General features: G+C 41.4%; 1 non-coding gene and 1 pseudogene across 1 annotated transcript; both read right to left on the reverse strand.

Moving 5' to 3' along the window:
- Positions 1–2,545: 2,545 nt before the first annotated feature.
- On the reverse strand, positions 2,546–4,991 carry LOC141413643 (ubiquitin-conjugating enzyme E2 T pseudogene; annotated as a pseudogene).
- Positions 3,839–3,911, reverse strand: Trnag-acc (transfer RNA glycine (anticodon ACC)). Its single transcript has one exon. It is a non-coding gene; the product is annotated as a tRNA-Gly (tRNA).
- Positions 4,992–6,510: the final 1,519 nt, after the last annotated feature.

Consider the following 6,510-nt stretch of genomic DNA (forward strand, 5'->3'; position numbering starts at 1 on the left):
AGCCACTCAGGAGGCAGTGATCAAGAGGACGGTGACTTGAGGCCAGTCTGGTCAAAAAAAAACCCACCACAAAAAAGGCCAGGTGGAGTGGCTCAAGGTGTAGGCCCTGAGTTCAAACCCCAGTACCAAAAAAAATACCCTAAAACAAAACAACAAACTGGGTATGGTGGTACATACCTTTAATCCCAACTTCTTGGGATATAGAGGTAGTAGGATCATGGTCCAAGGCCAGTTTGGGCAGAACTGAGAGACCCTATTTGAAAAACTAAAAGCAAAAAGGGCAGGGGGCATGTCTCAGTGGTAGAGCTATTGCCTAGCAAGCTTGAGGCCCTGAGTTTGAACTCCAGTACCACCAAACAAACAAAAGCATTTAAGACACATGTGCCACACACCTCTAATCCCAGCTACTCAGGAGGCTGAGGCAGGAAGATCGAAAATTTGAGGCCAAAGCAACATAGTGAAACCCCATCTTTTTATAATACATAAATTAATTTTAAAAGAACATTTTACTGAAACTAAGGAAAACACTTTGCAGTAGGCATATAACTTGCCTCTAGCATGATGCTAGAGGTGTATACCCTTTGAGGCATTTTAAATTAAAATGTGTATATATATTGTGTGTGTATATATATATATATATATATATATATATACACATTTTTTTTGCAGTACCGGGACTTGAACTCAGGGCCTTCACCTTGAGTCACTCCATCAGCCCCATTTTTGTGAAGGGTTTTTCGAGATAGGGTCTCATGGAACTATTTGCCAGAGCTGGCTTTGAACTGTGATCCTACTGATCACTGCCTCCTGAAAAGCTAGGATTACAGGTGACTTCCGTTTTTTTTTTTTTTTTTTTTTACCTTTGGCGGTACTGGGGTTTGAACTGAGTTATACTTGTCAGGCAGGTGCTCTACCACTTGAGCCACTCCACCAGCCCAAGTTTTCACTTCTTAAATTTAATTTTTTTAAAATTTTATTCCTGCTGGGCAGCATACCTCAAAGTAATCCCAGAACTTTGGAGCTGAAGCAGGGGATTGTGAGTTCAAGGCCAGCCAATGCTACATAAAGAGATCATCTCAAAAAAACAAGTTTTTTTTAATTCCTTTATCCGTCAAAGAGAAGGTTGCGTCAGATATGGATGCAATTTTCTGATGTTCCAAATTTCTGAAGAACTTCTTTCAGACCTTTCCTGCATTCCTGGCTTTTTTCTCTTTTTCCTCCTTTTCCCTCTACCTTCTGGACTGCAGCCAGCCCCCCGACATCTTTTTTCTCACAGTCTACCCTTTATAAACTCTCCCAATCTCCTGTGCTCTTCAGCTTTTCCATCATATCACAGAGCTATACCACTTCCTCCCTGGGCTAATGAGTTGAGCCAGACATTTTTGGGTCTGGGGATAAAGCTGAAATATGTGAGGACATGGTCCAGGGCCTGGCAAAGAGTATAGGTGTCAGTTCCTTTTCCCCAAATAACCAAATCCCTTTGGGTCTCAGATGCTTCTTTGGGGGTCTAATTTGGTACTGGGGTTTGAACTCAGAGTCTATACCTTGAGCCACTCCACCAGTGCTTTTTTTGTGATGGGTTTTGTCCAGACAGGGTCTCTCAAACTTTTGCCCAGGCTAGCTTCGAATTGTGATCCTCCTGATCTCTGCCTCCTGAGTAGCTAGGATTATAGGAGTAAGCCACCAGCCAGCACCCGGCTCTCTCTTAATTTTAAGTCTTAAATGTTCTAGTTCTTCTTTTTTTTTTTTTTCCACTCCCTTGGTCTTCATCATAGATTAGAACATTTCTTTATGATTACTAGTACATAATTTGTCTGCAATAAAAATACAGTTCTTAAGTGTTTGTTTTTGTTTATTTGTTTTTCTGTCTTGCTGTGTTGTCCAGATTGGCCTCCACTTTGTGATCCTCCTGCCTTAGCTTCTCAAAAGTGCTGGGATTGGGCTGGCAGAGTGGTTCAGGTGATAGCCTAGCAAGCGTGAGGCTCTGAATTGAAACCTCAAGTACTGCTTAAAAAAAAAAGAGTGCTGAGTGCAGGTGTGCACCACCACGCCTGACTTTGGTTCACCAAGTTTTGAGTATTTGCACTTACAGTCACATTCCTAAATAAGACCTAGAACACTGAAAATCTCAAGGATTTTTCTTTTCTTTTTATTCATCATTAAGTGAATATTTATTTTTCAGGTTAAAGAGGTTTAAAAATACATATGCACAAGATAAATAAACTACACTCAAAAGAATTCAAACACCAGTACTGCTCCCCCCCAAAAAAATCATTGAAGAGTAGAATACATAAATATATAGCGTTTTTCACAGGATACAAAAATTATAATTACATCAAATACAAAGAAAAGAGATTGAAGTTGTGACTCAGTCTCAAGCCCTGGGTTCAAACCCCAGTCCCACAAAAACAACTAACAAACAAAAATCCAAAGGAAAACATTTGCTAAAGTTAAGCAAATGAAACCACCTTGTCAAAAAATATAAACTGAGATGAATCAGGACGAAATCCCTGAACGTGAGGGCGAAGTTGCTTTTCTCTGTTTCCTAGCTAGACTTCCTTTTCTGTACTGAGTTGTGTACGTCGAGTCACTGACCTCTGGTAAATTGTCAAGCACCCGTTCCTCATTGGCCCTCTGTTTCTGCCTGGCACACTTCTCTGTCTACTGTCTGGCTTCTTGAGGAAGACTGGTTTAGTGGTCATGATCAGGATCGTCGGGGTTGGGTTCTCACGAGTGGCTGAATAGAGGTCAACACAGTAGTGATGTGAAGGGATGCTCTCTAGGCCCCTTTTGGTGGCAATTTGAGAGCATCTAGTCAAATCCTCCCAGCAGAATCAATGTTTGGATGACAGGTTAGAGCCAGAAGTCTGGTCTTTGGAGGTTCAAATGGATACCTGTCAGGAATGATAACTTCCAGCTTGAAAACCCCTGTCTCCACCTAATATTGGATCTCAAAGATCATTCATTTGGTCCTTTTTCAGCCACCATGTGATGCCGGGGTGGCTCTGTGGCTAATGTGCAGTTCTCTCTTCAGAAGTGATGCTCTCTGCATGACCTCCAAGTAGAAGGAACCAGTTTACTGTTCCACACCAAGGGCTGCTCAATCTCACCTTACCACAATGCATGTAATCCACTCTGTCTTGGTCTCTCTCTTTGAGACAGGATCTCACTATGTAGGCCAGGCTGGCCTTGCACTCCACCTGTCTCATCCTTCTGAGTGCTGGGATTATAGACATGAACCACTATACCTGGCTTCTACATCCACTTTCTTCTATCACCATAAATTAGTTTTCTAGCTCCCTTCCTGGCTTGCTAACGTCTTTTTCTTCCTTCACCTTTAGAGCTGAGGTTAGAGAAAATCCTAGAGTGAACTGACCTGGGTTGCTACATAACCATGACCTTTGGTTTGATAATTGCTGAGAGAACATTCCTCTTTCTCCCTCATTAACTGTTTGGTTCATAACCCTTATAGGCTGTTCCAATCCATTACCTTGCCCTTTTAAAGTTCTCTTTCCCTTTCCTCATAGCTGGCTAGTTTGGCAGGTGTGGCTTTGCCAGCTCTATGGACTTCCCTTGCCTTCTGCCTTCCTTTCCATACTGACTAGAACTCCCTGCTTTCATCCTACTTTATCTATCCCAGGTTTGTGTTTACCATATGCCTGTGTCATCATGTTTGTTACACTATATTTTTGTTGTTCATTTCTCTGTCTTTTGAGTGCCTTTAAGGCAGACTCTAGCTTTCATTTTCTTGCCTCCAGAGTCTTGAACATGAGTTCTTGGGAAGGTTTCTGTTGACCCTCACTAGCCTTCTGACCTTCAGAATCTTCTTTTTTTTTTTTGGCAGTACTGGGGTTTGAACTCCATGCCTCATGCTTGGTAGGCAGGTGCTCTACCACTTGAGCCATTCTGCCAGTTGTTTAGTAGTTTTGTGTTGCATATTTTGTATAAGGTCTCTGTTTGCATTCGAACCTTGAGGCTTCAAACCCCAACCTCCTGATCTCTGCCTCCTGAATAGCTAGGATTACAGGCGTGAGTCACTAGTGCCCGGTCCAGAATCTTCTAATTTCAGCCTTTCGGAAGCATCACTGCCTGTCCAATCTTAAAATAATATTTTTATCTTATCGGTCAGAGTTGATAATTTACAATAGGTCCTTGTTGCCTGGTGACTAGAGCACATGCCTGGCCGGCTATTTGAGCAATCTGTGGTCCAGATTTGGTGCTACTTTACCTTTCCTAACTTCCCTTCACTTCCTGTTCCCATGAGGCTCTTTTCCTTCGTGTCTTAAGCAGACTCTACTCTCCTCTGACCCTGGCCTTCACTCGTCATTTCCTCTGCTTGGGAAGCTTCCAGTTCTTTGTACCCTCCTAATTTCACAAGAATTAGAAGAATGTATTTGGCAGGAGTTTTGCTGTTCTCATCACAAGGGTTTTTAAACTCAAGGAGAAGAGAGAAAAATAGCAGATAAGATTATATAACTGCTTTCCATAAAGGACACAAGATGTAAAACATTAGCTAAAGCACACACCTCCACTGTAGCACTTATCACACGCTATTATAACTTGTATTACTGGCATACGGAGCTCTTTAAGGAGAGGAACTAGCCAGGTATTCTTGATAGATTGAGGAGAGACTGTTTCAAGTTTGAATCCAACCTGGGCTGCATTGTGAGACCTTGTCTCAAAAACAAAACCAAACAAACGAAAGAAAGAAAAGGAGAGGGGCTATGTATTTTATTGTTATGTGACTAACCATGAAAACAGAACCTGAAGTACAGGAGGTACTTCTGAGTAGTAGTGTTTTATCATGGAAAGAGAAAGATTGAGTCAGGAGTGCATGATGACTGAATGGTTGCCACAAGGCATTTGTAACTATTTCAACTCTCACTTTCATTATTTGCCTTTTTTTTTTCTTTTTTGGTGGTACTGGGGTTTGAACTCAGAGCCTCATGCTTTCTATGTAGGTGCAGTACCACTTGAGCCACTCCTCCAGTCCCCCCGCCACTTCCATTATTTGTAATATGGGAGCTATAAGGCCCAGCTCCTTGAATTATTGTAAGAGTTCAATACCTGTAAAGCACCTGTCATACACAACGTACGGCTCTGCAGAGGTGTACACAGGTATACATAATACAAGAAGGCAGAAGTGGAAGAACACTTATGACTGGCAGTGAAGTATGTCATAAAAAAGGGAATATTTAATATATTTAGCAAGTGTGCAGCTTCATAGGCTTTTTACAAAATGAATGCACTCTTTTAACCAGCACTATAGACAGAAAATGTAGTGGATGATTTGAATAATCTCAAACGTGTTGAGACTTGCTTAGTGGCCGATACTTGTTAATGGTCTATGAACACCTGAAAAGGGTACATTTTGTATGTTGGGGTTCAGTGTTTTAAATGTGGTAATTATCAGCTTATTAGCTCTGTTGTTCAAATCTATCTATCTATCTATCTATCTATCTATCTATCTATCTATCTATCTATTTTTGTCTACCAGCTATTTAAAGAGGCATGTTTAAATCTCTCACTATGGTTTGAATTTGTCCACTTCTCTCTCTCTTTTTTGGCAGTGCTGGGGTTTGAACTTAGGGTGTGGTACTTGCTAGGCAGGCACTCTACCACTTGAGCCATGTCCTATTTCTCTTTTTAGTTTCTGTCAGTTTTACTTTATTTATTCATTTAACTTGGTGGTACTGGAGTTTGAACTCAGGGCCTTATGCTTGGTAAACTGGCACTTTAAGCCACACCCCCAGCTCTTTTTGCTTTATTTGTTTATTTATTTATTTGCAGTACTGGGGCTTGAACTCAGGGTCTTCATCAGGATCCACTCAACCAGTCCTATTTTTATGAAAGGTTTTTCAAGATAGGGTCTCACAAAGTATTTGCCCAGGCTGGCTTCGAACCATGATCCTCCTGATATCTCTGCCTTCTGAATAGCTAGGATTATAGTGTGAGCCACTGGTTGGTGCTCACACCAGGTGGTTTTTCTTTTGGCCTGGAGCTGTTATAGACCAAGATCCATCCTGATTCTCCGACCTTGCTGGGATGCACCACCATGCTCAGTTTTTTTGTTGAACTAGGGATCGCACTAATTTTTTTTGCCTGGGCTGTCCTCAAACCATGATCCTTCTGCTCTCTACCTCCCAAGTATCTGGAATTGCAGGCATGAGCCACGGTGCCTGGCCCTCAGTTTTACTTTATATACTTGGAGGCTGTGTATTAGATGTATATACCAATTTAGAACTGCTAGGCTTCCTCCTGGGTAGATCCTTTTCCCACTGTATCCCTCTTTATCTCTAGTGATGCTTCCTACCTTATTATCCTGTCTCATATTTGTACAACTATACCAGCTTCACTTTGGTTAGGTTTGTATGGGAAAAGTAGACCATGCTTCTTGGAATTCATATTAACCAAAATGTGGAAGGACATATCACGTTAGAAGAACCATTAGAAGAAGTAGATTATAGGAAAGCAGACTTTTAAAAGTCAAAGAAAATTTAGGTTGAGTTC

The sequence above is a fragment of the Castor canadensis genome, chromosome 11 (assembly GCF_047511655.1).
Source record: "Castor canadensis chromosome 11, mCasCan1.hap1v2, whole genome shotgun sequence".
NCBI lineage: Eukaryota > Metazoa > Chordata > Mammalia > Rodentia > Castoridae > Castor > Castor canadensis.